Source organism: Balearica regulorum, chromosome 1 (genome assembly GCF_011004875.1).
Source record: "Balearica regulorum gibbericeps isolate bBalReg1 chromosome 1, bBalReg1.pri, whole genome shotgun sequence".
In the NCBI taxonomy this organism is placed as follows: Eukaryota; Metazoa; Chordata; class Aves; order Gruiformes; family Gruidae; genus Balearica; species Balearica regulorum.
This window is the reverse complement of record NC_046184.1, coordinates 134,260,551-134,276,508: the sequence shown is the minus strand read 5'-3', so window position 1 is coordinate 134,276,508 and position 15,958 is coordinate 134,260,551. Positions and strand designations below refer to the sequence as shown.

The window sequence follows — 15,958 nt, the reverse complement described above, 5'->3', positions numbered from 1 at the left end:
TTCTCCCCACAGCAGCCCTCATGGTGCTGTGCTGTGTATTGGTAGCTAGCAAACTGTTGATAACACACCAGTGTTTTGGCTACTACTGAGCAGTGCCAGCACACATCAAGGCTGTCTTTCCAACATTTCTTTTTCCTCAGCAGCAGGCTGGGAGTGGGCAAGATCTTGGGAGGGGACACAGCTAGGACAGCTGACCCAAACTAACCAAAGGGATATTCCATACCATATGACGTCTGCTCAGCGATAAGAAACTGAGAATAGGGGGAGGAACAGGGTGGGGGCATTCGTTGGGGGTTTTTTGACAATGTTTGTCTTCCGGAGTAAGGGGTACGCATACTGAAGCCCTACTTCCCAGGAAGTGGCCGGACATCACCTGATAATGGGAAGTAGAGAATAATCTTTGCTTTTTGCTTTGCTTCCGCGCGCGGCTTTTTTTGTTTTAGCTACATTAAACTGCCTTTATCTCGATCCACGAGTTTGGGGTTGTTTTTCCATATTCTTTTCTCCCCTCCCTGCCTTACTGAAGAGGGGAGTGATAGAGTGGCTCTGGTGGGCACCTGGCACCCAGCCAGGGTCAACCCAGCACAGTCTTTTTTGGTGCCCGACGTGGGGCATGAGAAAATCGAGATAAGGATAGTAATTGGAAGAGGTAACGGGCAAAACATTGACTGAACATAGCTTGAGAGTGAAATAGTGGTGAAGGGACTAGAGGTAGATTCTGCGTGTAGATTGTCCACTCTTGTTTGGTGTTGTGATAGTGTTGTTTTGATTTTGGGGTGGGGAATTCTTTTTTCTTTTTCCTCATTGATGTAATTAGTGTGTGTGAAGTTTTTGTGTTGAATGTATATTTTAATGATAATTCTTAAACAAGTGATTCACAGAGGCGAGGGGTGGAATGTGTTGGGTTTGCGTGGCAAGGTTTTGTTAGCGGGGGGGGGCTATAGGGGTGGCTTCTGTGAGAAGCTGCTAGAAGCTTCCCCTGGGTCTGACAGAGCCAATGCCAGCCGGCTCCAAGACGGACCCGCCGCTGGCCAAGGCCGAGCCCATCAGCGCCTCTGGGATAACATATTTAAAAAGGGAAAAAAAAAACCAGTTGGACAGAGAGCTTTTGCAGCCGGAGAGAGGAGTGAGAAGATGTAAGAAACTCTGCAGACACCAAGGTCAGTGCAGAAGGAGGGGCAGGAGGTGCTCCAGGCGCCGGAGCAAGATTCCCCTGCAGCCCGTGGTGAAGACCATGGTGAAGCAGGCTGTCCCCCTGCAGCCCACGGAGGAAGGATGAGGGGGTGTAGCGATTCCACCTGCAGCCCGTGGAGGACCCCACACCAGAGCAGGTGGAGACACCTGAAGGAGGCTGTGACCCCGTGGGAAGCCCACGCTGGAGCAAGCTCCTGGCAGGACCTGTGGACCCGTGGAGAGAGGAGCCCACGCCAGAACAGGTTTGCTGACAGGACTTGTGACCCTGTGGGGGACCCCACGCTGGAGCAGTTTGCTCCTGAAGGTCTCCACCCCGTGGGAGAGACCCACACTGGAGCAGTTCATGAAGGACTGTAGCCTGTGGGAGACTCACGCTGGAGAAGTTCATGAAGGACTGTCTCCCGTGAGAGGGACTCCATGCTGGAGCAGGGGAATGATGAGAGGAGTCCTCCCCCTGAGGATGAAGAAGTGGCAGAAACACCATGTGATGAACTGACCGTAACCCCCATTCCCCGTCCCCCTGTGCCGCTGAGAGGGGGAGGAGGTTGAAGCCGGGAGTGAAGTTGAGCCCGGGAAGATGGGAGGGGTGGGGGAAGGTGTTTTAAGATTTGGTTTTATTTCTCATTCCTCTACTCTGTTTTGCCTAGTAATAAATTAGATGAATTCCCTAAGTTCAGTCTGTTTTACTTGTGATGATAATTAGTGAGTGATCTCTCCCTGTCCTTATCTCGACCCACAAGCTTTTCGTTGTACTTTTTCTCTCCTGTCTAGTGAACAAGGGGAGTGATAGAGCGGCTCTGGTGGGCACCTGGCCCCCAGCCAGGGTCAACCCACCACATGGCCCCATAGTGCTTCTGCATTTAAGACTTTTAACACATTTAAAGCTCTCTTGGGAAGTCAGTTCCCAGATTGTAGCTGAAGATGCAGTTATGGTCCAAAAAGTGTTGAGATAATTTTCTGCTTCAAAACCTGACTCATCTTGGGAGGAATGGAGAGAAACACCCTCTGCCTGTGCTTTGGCTCCTGCCTGAAGCAGGGAGCTGGCAAGCCCTGCCCCAGAGGTATCCACAATGGGATGACACCAAGCAAGTTCTGCCCAGGGCAATGCCATCTGCTGCTTCTTCCTGCCCATAGGCACGTCTGGTGTGGGTCCTGCTCAGCTCTGCTGGCACATCAGTCCGCATCATGGACTGAATCCTCCGCAGCAGCTTGAATGCTGCTGGAGGTTGGTCTGCCTTATAGTCATCCCCACCAGCCACATCTATCCATGTTCCGAGCTCTCTGATCAGCCTTCCGTAAAGGATACCAGGTTAGCCCTGGCAAAAGAGCAGCTCTGGTGAGAGGCAGTGAGAACAGGAGGAGCTGATTTCCCACTGGAGTTGCTTTCTGTCCCCCTCATGGCACATTTAGGAGCTACTGAGAGGACCAGAGCATCAGCTGGGCTGCCAAGCACAGTGCTGGCCGCTCTCCTGCCGGGGGGGGGCTGCCCACTCCCACAGCAGCAAAGGTAGTCAGTGAGGAGCTTAGCAGCAAACTCCTGTTGCTTTGTTTGTCCTCAAGAAAGAATTAATAGGCAGGGGATCAAATTTTGATCGGTTGTTTTGCTGTAAATCCCAGGGCCTCCACTGAAGACTAGGTGCAGCGCACTGTTTTAGGGATTGATTCATGACCTCTGCCATCTGGAGACGGTATGGGTTTTAAAGAGTAACAAGGTAAGAAACAGAAACAAATAGGGAGAGAAAATAAATGACGTGGGAATGTATCTGACAAAACTTTATGGACGGATCTGACCGTTGTTTCAGTTTGTGTCATCTAGTCTTTATTCTCTGGTTTTTGCCACATTTCATAGCCAAACAGTTTTCTGTGGTCAGTAGGTTGTGTAATTCTTCTGAAGACCCACACCATGTCACATAGCTGGCATCATATTCCTCTTTATCACTGGTAATGAAGGCTGGAACATCTCAAAAAGGCCACTGAAGAACTAGAAAAGCTGCAGAGAGGAGCAGCAAGGATGATCATTGCTCTGGAGAAGAACAAGATCCTGGAAAGAGAACAGGACCGTATGGAAAGAAGCCAGATCCTTCAAGAAGGAAAATATGCAGCAGAGGGGAATTAGAGTAGGAATGGGAGAAATAGGTGGTAATTGAATAATGGGGAACTGAGAGCCCTCAAATGAGAATATCACATAGCAGGCAGATTTGAAACAATTACATGGCCAAATTACCCAATATAATTAAACTATTGAGCTCATTGTTGCATAAAATTATGGATGCAAAATGTAAAAACAATTAGACAAATTCATAGAAGGAAAGGGCTTCATAACATAAACCCACACCTTCTGACTGAAGAAGCCCCTAAGCAGCAGGCTGTGGATGAGAGAGCTTACTGGGGCAGCACGACTGCAAACTTACTCTATAAGCCCACTCTGCCTGAGCACTTTTCATATTACCTGATGGTGGCTGCAGGGAGGAACAGAGGTTTCTGGGCCAGATGAGACCTGTAAACCCTTTGATACATGTCATCAATACGGCTTTGCGCTGGCCAAAGAGAGCTGGAGTCTCGCTTCTGGAGACGAGTGACTGAAATGGGTCTGAGCTGTTCTTCCCACACAGCAAGACCCAGGGAGGGGAACCTGGGATCTAGCAAAGATACTGGGAGATGAATTGTCTCCCATCACCACTCCCTTTGGCACATGCTCCTGGGCAGCAGTACCAGCCTGTGCACAGCAAGCCCAGCCACATCCGCCCTGACTCTTATCGGGGGGGGGAGGGATGCGAATAACCAGAGCATCCCATCTAGAGGCAACACAGTGGGATGGGTGCTGGTGGCACTTCATCAAATGATACCTTCACACTTCTCAGAGCTGGGGGAAGATTTTCTCCACCTCTGACTCAGGACTGAGCACTGACAACACAACTGAGCCTTATATAACTGATGAGTACAAGTTATGTGATGTCACGACTGATGCAATGAAATCCCTTGCTAATCACTTTTAACGTATTCCAGACCATTCTAGTACAGTTCAAAACAAAATATAGCAAAATGTTCAGTGAAAGGGAGGCATGAAATTGAGATGTATGGAGTAAAAACACGTCCTCATTGCAGGAGGTAAGGAAAATTCAAGTTCTTTCATTAGGCAGCAATTAAAATGCAGTTTATAGAGCAGGAAAACAGAATATTATTGAACTGTAAGGCAGGTGAGCTAATCATTAACTGATTCTATTATGCTGCCTTCTCCCAAAATTAAAGCGATTTCCCTCTAAATTAGAATGAATTAAGAGTGTATTTCCTGATTATACTTTACATAATGATATAGGGGATGGTGCTTCTGTTCACATTTCCTTTCTTCTTTAATAAAACATGCCAGATAAGAAAATTAGCTACCTGCTCCCGTTAGCCATTTTGAACACAGTGTGTCCCACCCTCACTGCAGGCAACTGGTAGGTAGGCTGTGTAACGCAATCAGTTTTGAGCCCGTCACAAACAGGTTTGATGGAATTGATACTCCACAAATGATGCCCACTTTACAAACTACACATCATGGGTCTCTGTGCGTTCAGTCATGTCAAGGGGTGGTTTCAATGGGTAAGGCATTTAGGACTGATTTCAGAAGAAGCCCAGCTGCCAGATTTTACTTCTGGCACCCCCAGGAATTATCCCAGTTCAGAGTATTTTATAAAACAAAGGAATCCCCTAGCTGCCCCTTTCTGAAATGGTGCCGCAGCTGCCTGGAAAAGGCAGGCTCTGAACAGCAAAAAGACATGCATCTGCACTTGCACGGCCCTTTACTTCCCATGCTGTACGGTGCACTGATGGCTTGTGGATGTCCTTCATGTCTGTCCATGGAGCTGTGTTTCCCCACAGGAGGACACTGCCATTCATCTCATGGCTGCAGGGTGCCGTGACCCACATTGCGGCTCCCCCACTCCAGAAATAGCAGCTTGCCTCTGGGAGAGGTCAGCCACAGCTGACTGCTTCATGTCAGCTACATCCGCTGTGGAGGTTTCCAAATCTGTCCTGCCTGGTTGCTCATTGCCTTTCTCATCTTTGGAACTCATCTCTCAAGAGGCTCTGCATTTGCTCCCCACAGCTCTGTCCCAGGGCAGGAGACAACGTCCACGCAGAGCTGTCACCCTGCATACCTCATATGCTGTACGTGGGTGAAATTTACATGGGTGAAGTTTTAACAAATTGACCACAGGGCAATTCCTAGACATCCTCTGCTCTGAGTGTGTGGCTCAAGGAGCTATAAACTTGGGATTTGGGATACACCACCCTGCTACAGGCAACTTCTAAGAGGGCTTATAAGAATATAAACACAGTCAGGCTCAGAGCAAGGGTCTTTAACAGCCTCTTTCCGAAAGATACTTAAGAATAGAGTGTAAAAAACAGTCCTCTGCCCTTATAGCTCCTCCCAACCTCTAGAAATCAACATTTTAAGTTCTTGAGCTAGAGGTCACATACTCATGTATGTAATAACTCTTTTCTCCATGAACTTACTGAATTCCCTTCAAACTCATTTTTCTTTTTGGATAAATCCATTAATCTTTTGACAGTGAGGTTTGGGGTTTGGTTTTCTTTTTTTCTCATTGTGCTCATGTTTTGGCATGCATTACAATAAACAGTCAAGATGTGGGGAAGTCAGGTTGTACCAGAGAGCTGGAGCTCAATTACTGACCCCCAGGGCCATTTCTGCCTGGACATGCACCCCCTCCCAGGCTCCACGAGCAAACACACAGCTCTATCATGGCAGCCGACTGCTCCTGACCCTCCTTCTCCCAGTTGCTTAGGGGACAGCAGCAAGGGCAGGAGATGGGGGCATGGAGTGAGCCCCATGTGCAGGAGGTGGGCCTTCGGGAAGCACTAGGGCTGCTGCTTATGTGGTCCATGTGGTCTGAGCCAGAAATGTAAATGCCTGAGGAGGTCAAGCATGTGGGGTCATGCACCAGAAAGTGGGAGTAGAGGCGAAATACCCCATATTCTCTGCAAGACCTCCTCCCCACCATGCTTTGCAGGGTTCCCCTGTCCATCCTCCCCAAGCCCTGCCTGTCCTGCCCTGCTGCCGACCAAGACCTGACCTCCCTCTTTCCCCCAGGAGCTTCACGGCCCTCCCAAGCAGGCTGCGTTGGCCCTAGGACATGGCGGAGGAGGGGTGTGGAAGCACAGGTGGGGACCACGTAGGGACGCAGCAAGACACAGGCAGGAGATGGGACCTTTCCCAGCGCCGGTGCTGATTTTGCTGCTGACGCCATAGTGCGGCTGATCCGGCTGCGGCTGGCACGGCCGCTGTGTGCTTCCCTTCCGCTTGCCCTTGCTGTTTGCAGCAGCTCGTGTGCCCGCTTTGGCTGCTCTTTCTGTTCGGTGGGTAACTGATGGGCCTCCTTTTCAAAAAATGTCATTCCAGCACCGTTCATGAGCCTAAATGTAATTTTATTTTTTTAAATTACAGATGGGCATAATTAACATGAATTACCATACTATATATTAACTATCACAAATTCTTCCCTTGCTGAAGATCACATTTCTCTTTAACCCTTAATGTGGAGCCTGAGGTTATGGTAGAGCACTGCCAAGGCAAGCACTCTTTTTACAAGATCACCACCTTGGCGACTGTTAAAAAGATCACTTCTAGGGCAGTGTGAAGCAGCTTTTTGATTTTTACACACTCTTAGTCTTAACCTGAGGTCGCTGCAACTGGCGGAGTACAGCAGTAGACAATTGCACCAAAGCAGATGGGATTGCACTGCTGGGGGGGGCAGGGGGTATGATTTGTAGTATGCATTAACCAAAACATATGGACAGAGGTAACCAACTAGATGTGACAGAAAGCCCACAGTAAGTGGCTTGGAATTAGTGCCTGAGTAACAAAGTGAGATAATTGGCATTATTAGCCCTTTCTCTGTGTATAGTAGTGCATACAAACCCATCTGTGGATCAGGATCTCATTTTGTTAGATGATTTACTCATACAGAATGGAAAGAAAATCCCAGTCCCCACGAGCATTACACAGTTGTTACTACGTGTGTGTGCTTTGACAAAAAAGTATCTGCTCTCCATTATCTGAACTACAACTTTTGCAATTGTGTTTAGCTGGAGCAGCAGCAACCGCCTCTGAAACACCTCAGATCCAAGAGCTACATAGATAGTAGAAATGGACACAGCAATTCCATTAAAAATAATAATAGTCGATGTGTGGAGGTTACAGTTGAAAGTAACATACTGGACCTGTAAGAAAAAGAAAAGACAAAGCGTGAATAAGAGTCTGTTCTGGGAGGACATTTAGACAATCATAGAATAAAAATAGCTAGCTGAAGACAGCCCCCAAAAAATGGAACTGGCAAAAGAAAAGACATATTTTGAAATGGCAACAAAAGAGTGAATTATGCTTGAGAGCTGAGAAGCTGAATGAAAGTGCTAAGGTCAATGGGGTGTTAGACAATGGTAAGAGGAGAAAGTTAAGAGGAGCCTAGTCATTTGATAACTCGGCTCTAAGGAAGAAAATCAGAGAGTTACAGAGAAGGAAAGAAAAGACTGAGAACAAAAGACAAAGGGAAAAAAAAGAGGTAGCATTTGGCCCTGGAACACTGAGGAAGCTGAAGAAGGAATAGGAAGCAGGAATAAACAGCACTACAGAAATCAAGAAACAGAAAGTTCTGCAAAACTAGAAGTATAACAGTCTAAAAAACAGAGTATCCTTTATTTTCTCTGAGGCACAAGAACAACTTGATGATATGATTGGTTTGATACACATATGAAAAGAGATTTTGCAGGATCACAAATGTTTCAGCTACAGCTTGAGAAAAATATCTGTGTTTCCAAAAAAAAGCGTGGAAGAAAATATCATTGCTGGTGAGGCAAATGGGAGTGACAAGGGGAAGAGATCTGTATTTGTGGTGAACGTTGTACATTTTAGAAACTAAAATTTATACTTCAGGACATATGGGAAATTCAATGAGTAGTAGTATAGAGATGATATCAAAGACAAATAAATTGTCTGGATTTTCAATTAGAAGAAGTGGTTTGATTGTGAACAGTATTTCTGAGAGCTACACACTATACAGGGATAACAAAAAACCTTTTTTGTCTGAAATCCAAAAATGTCTTTAAAATACACTGTAGAAAATTAAAGCAGAAGACAGATGCATAGATGTGCTTGCCTTGAAAATAAGAAATTCCCTAAATGCTCTATTACTTTCAGCTACTAGTTTTAATACCTAAAGCAGGTTGAGGGTTTTGATTTTTCCTCTAATGCAAATTAGTAAGTTGTTCAGATCATCTTTAGCAATTCCCAAGGCAGGGCTCACAGGGAGCAGTTACTCCTCTCCTGAGAGAGTCAGGGGACACCTGTCTGAGCCAGCCTCATCTTCTAAGCTTGAATAGAGCTCCCAGTTGTTGCCCAGGGATTTTAAGAAGTTGTTGAAATATCAGCAAGCCTCAAGCTGCAGATTCCCCATGCCTGTTGTGAGTAACCTGTTCCAAAACTGGATGAATCATTGCAATAATTCCATTGACTAAGGAAAGGAATTTGGTACCTCTGTTCAACCCCTATTGTGCAGTCTACCTCTGACTGCTTGGATTTATAGTCTCTTTTCTTTGTCTGACCGAAGACAAATTCACACATGTCCAGACTCTCCATTTTCCATGACCCAGCAGAAAGATGACTCATTACATCTATTGCCTGCACTAATGCGCTAGGTACTCACACAGTCTCTGAACATGCTCCAAAAAATACTTCTGAGTGCAGGAATTTAGAAACTACACTTATCTGAACAGCTTTCATCCTGTTTGTCAGACCTTTAACTGATTATTATGATTCTAGGGGATTAAGCGACAAGCCAGGAGGATGCTGCATGTGAGGGAGTGGTGCCGTTGCCTTGCAAACCGGCAGCTCAACCCTGTGAGGGCATCTCTGCACATCCCTGGCATCTCTGGTGCCAGCAACCAGACATCAGAAGAGCTGTGGGGATCTGAGAAGTCAGATCTGAGAAGAATGCCATGCTGAGCATCCAAATTTATGTTTGTTTTATGCTGCTCAGAATAAAAGTCTTTACCATCCTTTCGATAGATTGCTGTCAAATAATTTACTGCTGATGCTATCTAAACTTCAGACAGTGCTGACATTTTCATTATTTGGCAAACTCGCCTTTCATTATCCACTTTGTCTCTCTCATACAAGCTCATACAAGGGCTGAGATTTACCCTAAGTAACAGCAAATTGAATACATTTTCTCAGTGAGAGAAATCGTTTAATCTGCGGAGATCAAATAACAGAATACTTGCACAGCAACAGTTCAGCTGAAGATTGAATGGTCACACGCTCATGCCATCCTACTGAGAAACAGCAAGTCAACGGCAGGGTGATACTATTTCCCAGCTCTCTTTCTTTAATCTACCACCAAGGAGTGGGCACAAAAGGAACCACAGCTCCATAGGCAGGGAGGTCCCCTTTCAACATTTTGTCCAGGGTCAGGTTTTAGACACGCATGAGAAAGTAATTTTCCTGACTTTGTTGATTTGCAGGCGTAAGGATTGAAACATAAGAATTGTCATAAACACTTGCAGATAGTGTCAGAACTATCTTGACTATTGGAGAGCAATAATAAAGGACATTTTTGAAATTCTTTTCCCCCTATTCTTACATAAAGCTCCACTCCTTTTCTGATTTTAGTTGTTCTTCTATGAAATAGTCATTCAGAACCAAATTCCAGGCACTTTCATATGCATGTGAGTGGCAGAGGGAAATAAAATACAACCTCATAAACACAAATTACATGATGTGAACATGAAACCTTGTCAGAATTCTGGAGCTATGTCAAGCTAAGGAAAACAAGGAAAATTTGAATTCAGATGACTTAAGGAATACAGTTCAATTTTCTGCTGCCTTTATTGCAAATGAAGGTGTTGACATTTTTCTCACAGAACAATTTTTTCTGAAGAAGATCTGAAGAAGAAAAAAACATCCAGTGGAAACATGTTGACTTGAAAGAAAATTTGTTTTCCCATTTTCTGGTTTATTTTCTCATAACAACACATAACTTTTACTATACAAAGGCTAAAAAGCTTCAGTGAAATGCTTGTCGTGGTTTAACCCCAGCCGGCAGCTCAGCCCCACGCAGCTGCTCGCTCACTCCCCCCCATTGGGATGGGAGAGAGGATTGGAAAAGTTAAAGTGAGAAAATTCGTGGGTTGAGATAAAGACAGTTTAACAGGTAAAGCAAAAGCCATGCACACAAGCAAAGCAAGAGAAGGTATTCATTCCCCACTTCCCATGGGCAGGCAGGTGTTCAGCCATCCCCAGGAAAGCAGGGCTCCATCACGCCTAACGGGGACTTGGGAAGACAAATGCCATCGCTCTGAATGCTGCCGCCCCCCCAGTCCCCCCTCTTCCCCCAAGCTCCTTATAAATTTAGCATGATGTCATATGGTATGGGACATGCCTTTGGTGAGTTGGGGTCAGCTGTCCCAGCTGTGTCCCCTCCCAATTCCTTGTGCACCCCCAGCCATCCCGCTGGCAGGGCTGTGTGAGAAGCAGCAAAGGCCTTGGCTCTGTGTAGGCGCTGCTCAACAACAGGTCCATAGAACAAAAACATCTCTGTATTATCAACACGGCTTCCAGCACAAATCCAAAACATAGCCCCATACTAGCTACTATGAAGAAAATTGACCCTCTCAGCTGAAACCAGGACATGCTTCAGATGGTTATTTTTCTTCATAAGGAAAATCCACAATTTCAACTTTTAACAGGACAAGAAAGAGCATGCTGCAAACTCTCGGCATTTCTCTTGGGACAGATTTCACAGGCTCTCTCTGGAATGGTTGTAAGCTGTGTGAGTGATTTGCAAGATGTGCAGTGACCAGAAAGAGAGGCCAGAGCATCGTGTGCTGTCCTTGGCAGGTCTCGAGCCCAAGCGCAAGACCCAAATGCAGACCCCCAGCTCCCACGTCCACTCGTTCTGCTCCTATCTGCGGCCCGGGCGAGGATTTCACCCAGCGCCCTGCCTCCCACAGCTGGCAATGGCAGCATCCTTCCTATTGTAATATCACCCAGCTCCCGGCACTATGCTGATAAGATTTTGAACTGCTATTTATAGAGGCTTTTTCATCCTATGTCTTTCATATCCTCTGAACAGAGAGTAGGAATTTGCCCAATATGCATAAGCCTTACAATCTTTTGTGAGAAACTCAGTCTCCTCTGGATTAAATTTCTTTGCTTTTCTTTGCAGAAATCTCTACATCTGACTGAAAGTTAGCAAAGCCCAAATGCTGCTTTTTTTGTTTGTTTGTTTGTTTGTTTGTTTTACCTATTTCATTTACAGGGGACTGTATGGCCTTCAAAGAAAATACAGAAGGGCATTTTTCATACTGTGTCTTCTACTGGAGGGCAGGCTGATTGATAACAAATATGGGGAAGCAGAAAAAGCACAACAGTGTGAGAAAAATCACTCGCCCCAACAGACTCAAATAATCAGGGAACATATTTTCATTTGCAATGTGACTAGCAGCCTGCAGGGGGGAAGGGAGCAGTAACATGTTCCCTTTCCCAAGAGGAAAAGGCACCCTTTTTTTCACAACACCGCAACTGATGTGTTAATGTCAAATCTGACACATTTGTCATTACAGAAAATTTCTGCTAGCTGAACCCAACTGTTTCTAAGAAAACTACTATGAAAGGGTTGCTGAATACCAATGAGCACCAGATTCTATGGCATTTCGAAAGACAGCCAGGGAGTGCCCAATTTCAGACATCAAATATTGGCTACAACACACAGAAGATATGAATGCAGTGCATTCAAATTGAAACTAAGCTTCAAGACAAAATATTCCATGCAACTTCTGTGGGCTAAAGCAAGGCACCTTATATGCAAAGCCAAAATGTGTTATTAGTCTAATTAAAGTTGCAAAAGTCTAATCAAAGAGTCATTACTAGTCCAGTTATGATGATAATTAAAGTTATTGTCCAAATTATTTAATTATTACAGGAAAAGTCCAATTAATAGTACAGTTAAAATTGCGCTACATGTAGTCCCTCATAATCACCCTTCCCATGGTGTATTGCTGACCCTTCCCCTGCCCTTCTGGTTCCTAAGGTCAGTGGCACCAGCCTTCCCCAAGAGGAATCAGGGTTGTGACATGTCCACAGCATCCCGCCTTCTTCTCTGCAGCAGGACGATCTGAAGTTGATAGTGGGAGTCATGGTTACATGTTATCTAACAGAGACTCTTACTTCACTAGTCTTCATTCCTCCTTATATCTGTTTTCTCTGTGTATGATATGTTTTACATATGTTGGATGCTCGTTTCTCCTGTGTTATTCCTAAAACCTGTTTTACCCAGGTCCCAAAGCTGGCTGCATGCCTTTAGTCACCAGTAATTGACCACATCGGACTTACATTTATAGATTTTGGGCTGCTGTTGCAATCCTGTGCCTGCACTTTTAAGGTCTCTGTCACCCCAATCTTGTACTTTTTGGGGCCCTTGCTGTCCCTCAGGCTTTCTTCAACAGTCTTCCTGCTAACATAACTGATATTTAACAACAGCACAACCTAGTCATATATACATCCTTGTTCTAGGGGCATTAATAATTCACATTAATCATTCATTCATTCATTCATAATAATTCATTCATTAATAATTCATTAATAATTTTTTTCTACAAAAATGGCGATCCATTATAAAGCAGCTAGATGGATAGTTACATATAGATAGAATGGTTTGTTAACTACTTGTTATTAATATTCCTTACAGTAATATCACCTGTATGTTATCAAAAGAGCTTTACGGCATTTATGATGCATTGCTGGTGCAACCTGAGCGGGGCAGGAGGCTTGGCAGAGCACAGCTCCCTTATGCTTCCTGATCCGGAGCCTCTGCTGCTGCCAGCAGTTTTTCTAAAAAAAAAAAAAAAAAAAAAAAAAAAAAGAGGAATAGAGTTAGATGGCATCCATTGTGACCTAACACAATGGCTTTATTCATGAAGGCAACAAGTGATTCAGAGCACTTATTGTCCAGTACTTAGAGACTCCAGCTCTCTTTACAGACACTGGAGAGAGGCAAGTGATGCTTGCCTTTAGAAAAGGCAAGAAGGATCCAGCTGTTGGCCCCATTTCTGTCCTGGGGAGAGCTGCAGAGGCCTGCCCAGGCATGTGAAGGAAAAGGCAGGTTAGCCTCCCCTCTTGCAGGTCCTTAGTAGGCAAAGCATTTGGACAACAGTTTCACTTCCTCAGAGAAGCTGGGTAATCTTACAGAAATTTAACTGAGTTGAAATACCGAGCAAAAAATAAGTGATAGGATCAAAGGTTTATGATTCCCTTTAGTACACGTGCTGCACGTTATCATTTGGATGAACATAATTTTCCACAGACTGTTGCTTTTAATCTATTCCAAACATTCAAAAACTCTGTTTCCAGTCAAACTACTGAGAACTGGATATCCCTATACAATTTTCAGCTTGAAGCACGCAGTCACACGACACCCTTGTGTATTTATCTGGGTAATGTATGTACATAGATACATCGAAATTCTCAAACCACACCGTGGTGGGTTGACCCCAGCCAACAGCCAAACACCCACTCAGCTGCTCATTCGCTCCACTCTTGCAAGATGGGCAGAAAATAAAAGGAAGATGAGAAGACTCAGGGATTGAGACAATGACAGCTGAAACAAAAGCTGCACGCAAAAGCAAAGCAAAATATGTTGTTTATTTTTTACTTCCCATCAGCCTGCAGTTGTCCAGCCACTTCCTGGAAAGCAGGGCCTCAGCACTCATAATGGTTTCGTGGAAAGACAAACACCATAACCCCAAACGTACCCCCTTCCTTCTCCTTTCCTTGAGGTTTGTTGCTGAGCACAGCAACATTCAGTATGGAGTATGCCTGTGGTAAGTTTGGGTCAGCTGTCCTGGCTGCGTCACCCTCAACCTCTTGCTCACCCTCAGCCTGCATGCTGGGGGAGCAGAGTGAGAAAAAGATAAAGCCTTGGCACTCTGTGTGCACTGGTCAGCAACAGCCAAAAATGTTGGTGTGTCATCAACATTGTTTTAGTCACAAGTCCAAAACACATGCAAAAATAATTCTCATTTGATCTCATGATACTCAGTTGTTCTGATTTCTTAAACTAATCAGTCTGCCCATTTTTAGTTCTACTTTTTGCCAGCTTTGGTTCCTCCCCTGTGGTCCGAACAGTGATGGAGTCTGAAAACACGTTATAAACCAAAGCTTTATTGAGGCAGTAATAAAGATGAGCAGCAACATGCCCATATGGTGACTCACCCAATCACCCATAGTGAATGCAGGATCATAAGTGATACCACAGCTCCAGTGGACTGCCAGGGACACTGAATGTCCCAGGTCATCTGGCAGCAACAGCCAACCATGCAGATGCCTTCTGAATGTGGCTAGGAGTCACACCATCCCTTGGCCCCATCAAGGTCAGCGTGACTTGAGAGAATCATACTTTACATGCCGTCATGTCGACGTCATCCTGCCTACGCTGCCCATGTCACTCGAGGCGTGAGAAGGGGTGATGTCAGCAGTCCTGCCGAGCTGCTGATATTAGTCAAGGGGCAGGGTGTCAGGAGGCAGGGTGTCATGCCCTAAATACCCATAACAAATCCTGTGCAATCCCAAACTGCTTTTCCCTTGCACCCTATAATGTGTCCCTGTGTTGGGTTTGCGTGGCAAGGTTTTGGTAGCGGGAGGGCTACAGGGGTGGCTTCTGTGAGAAGCTGCTAGAAGCTTCCCCTGTGTCTGACAGAGCCAATGCCAGCCGGCTCCAAGATGGACCCGCCGCTGGCCAAGGCCGAGCCAATCAGCTCCTCTGGGATAACATATTTAAGAAGGGGAAAAAACCCAGTTGGACAGAGACCTTTTTCAGCCAGAGAGAGGAGTGAGAAGATGTAAGAACATCTGCAGACACCAAGGTCAGTGCAGAAGGAGGGGCAGGAGGTGCTCCAGGCGCCAGAGCAAGATTCCCCTGCAGCCCATGGAGGAAGGATGAGGGGGGTGTAGAGATTCCACCTGCAGCCCATGGAGGACCCCACGCCGGAGCAGGTGGAGGCACCTGAAGGAGGCTGTGGCCCCGTGGGAAGCCCACGCTGGTGCAAGCTCCTGGCAGGACCTGTGGCCCCGTGGAGAGAGGAGCCCACGCCAGAGCAGGTTTGCTGGCAGGACTTGTGACCCCATGGGGGACCCCACGCTGGAGCAGTTTGCTCCTGAAGGTCTGCATCCCATGGGAGAGACCCACACTGGAGCAGTTTGTGAAGGACTGTAGCCCATGAGAGGGACTCCATGCTGGAGCAGGGGAACGATGAGAGGAGTCCTCCCCCTAGGGATGAAGAAGTGGCAGAAACACCGTGTGATGAACTGACCGTAACCCCCATTCCCCGTCCCCCTGTGCCGCTGAGGGGGGAGGAGGTTGAAGCCAGGAGTGAAGTTGAGCCCGGGAAGATGGGAGGGGTGGGGGGAGGTGTTTTAAGGTTTGGTTTTATTTCTCATTCCTCTACTCTGTTTTGCTTAGTAATAAATTAGATGAATTCCCTCTCTCAGTTCAGTCTGTTTTGCTCATGATGATAATTAGTGAGTGATCTCTCCCTGTCCTTATCTTGACCCACAAGCTTTTCGTTGTACTTTTTCTCCCCTGTCTAGAGAAGGAGGGGAGTGATAGAGCAGCTCTGGTGGGCACCTGACCCCCAGCAAGGGTCAACCCACCACAGTCCCACTCCTAGGCAGAAACCCTTCTTAGTCCAAAACATGATCTGGAGACCTGCT

At 46.1% G+C, this 15,958-nt stretch overlaps 1 long non-coding RNA gene across 1 annotated transcript in view; it reads left to right on the top strand.

Moving 5' to 3' along the window:
- Positions 1-15,958, top strand: part of LOC142605229 (uncharacterized) — a 331,852-nt gene that overhangs the window by 224,176 nt on the left and 91,718 nt on the right. Inside the window, exon 2 of the long non-coding RNA XR_012838953.1 lies at positions 15,159-15,408. This is a non-coding gene — a long non-coding RNA (uncharacterized LOC142605229). The remainder of the gene's footprint in view (positions 1-15,158; positions 15,409-15,958) is intronic.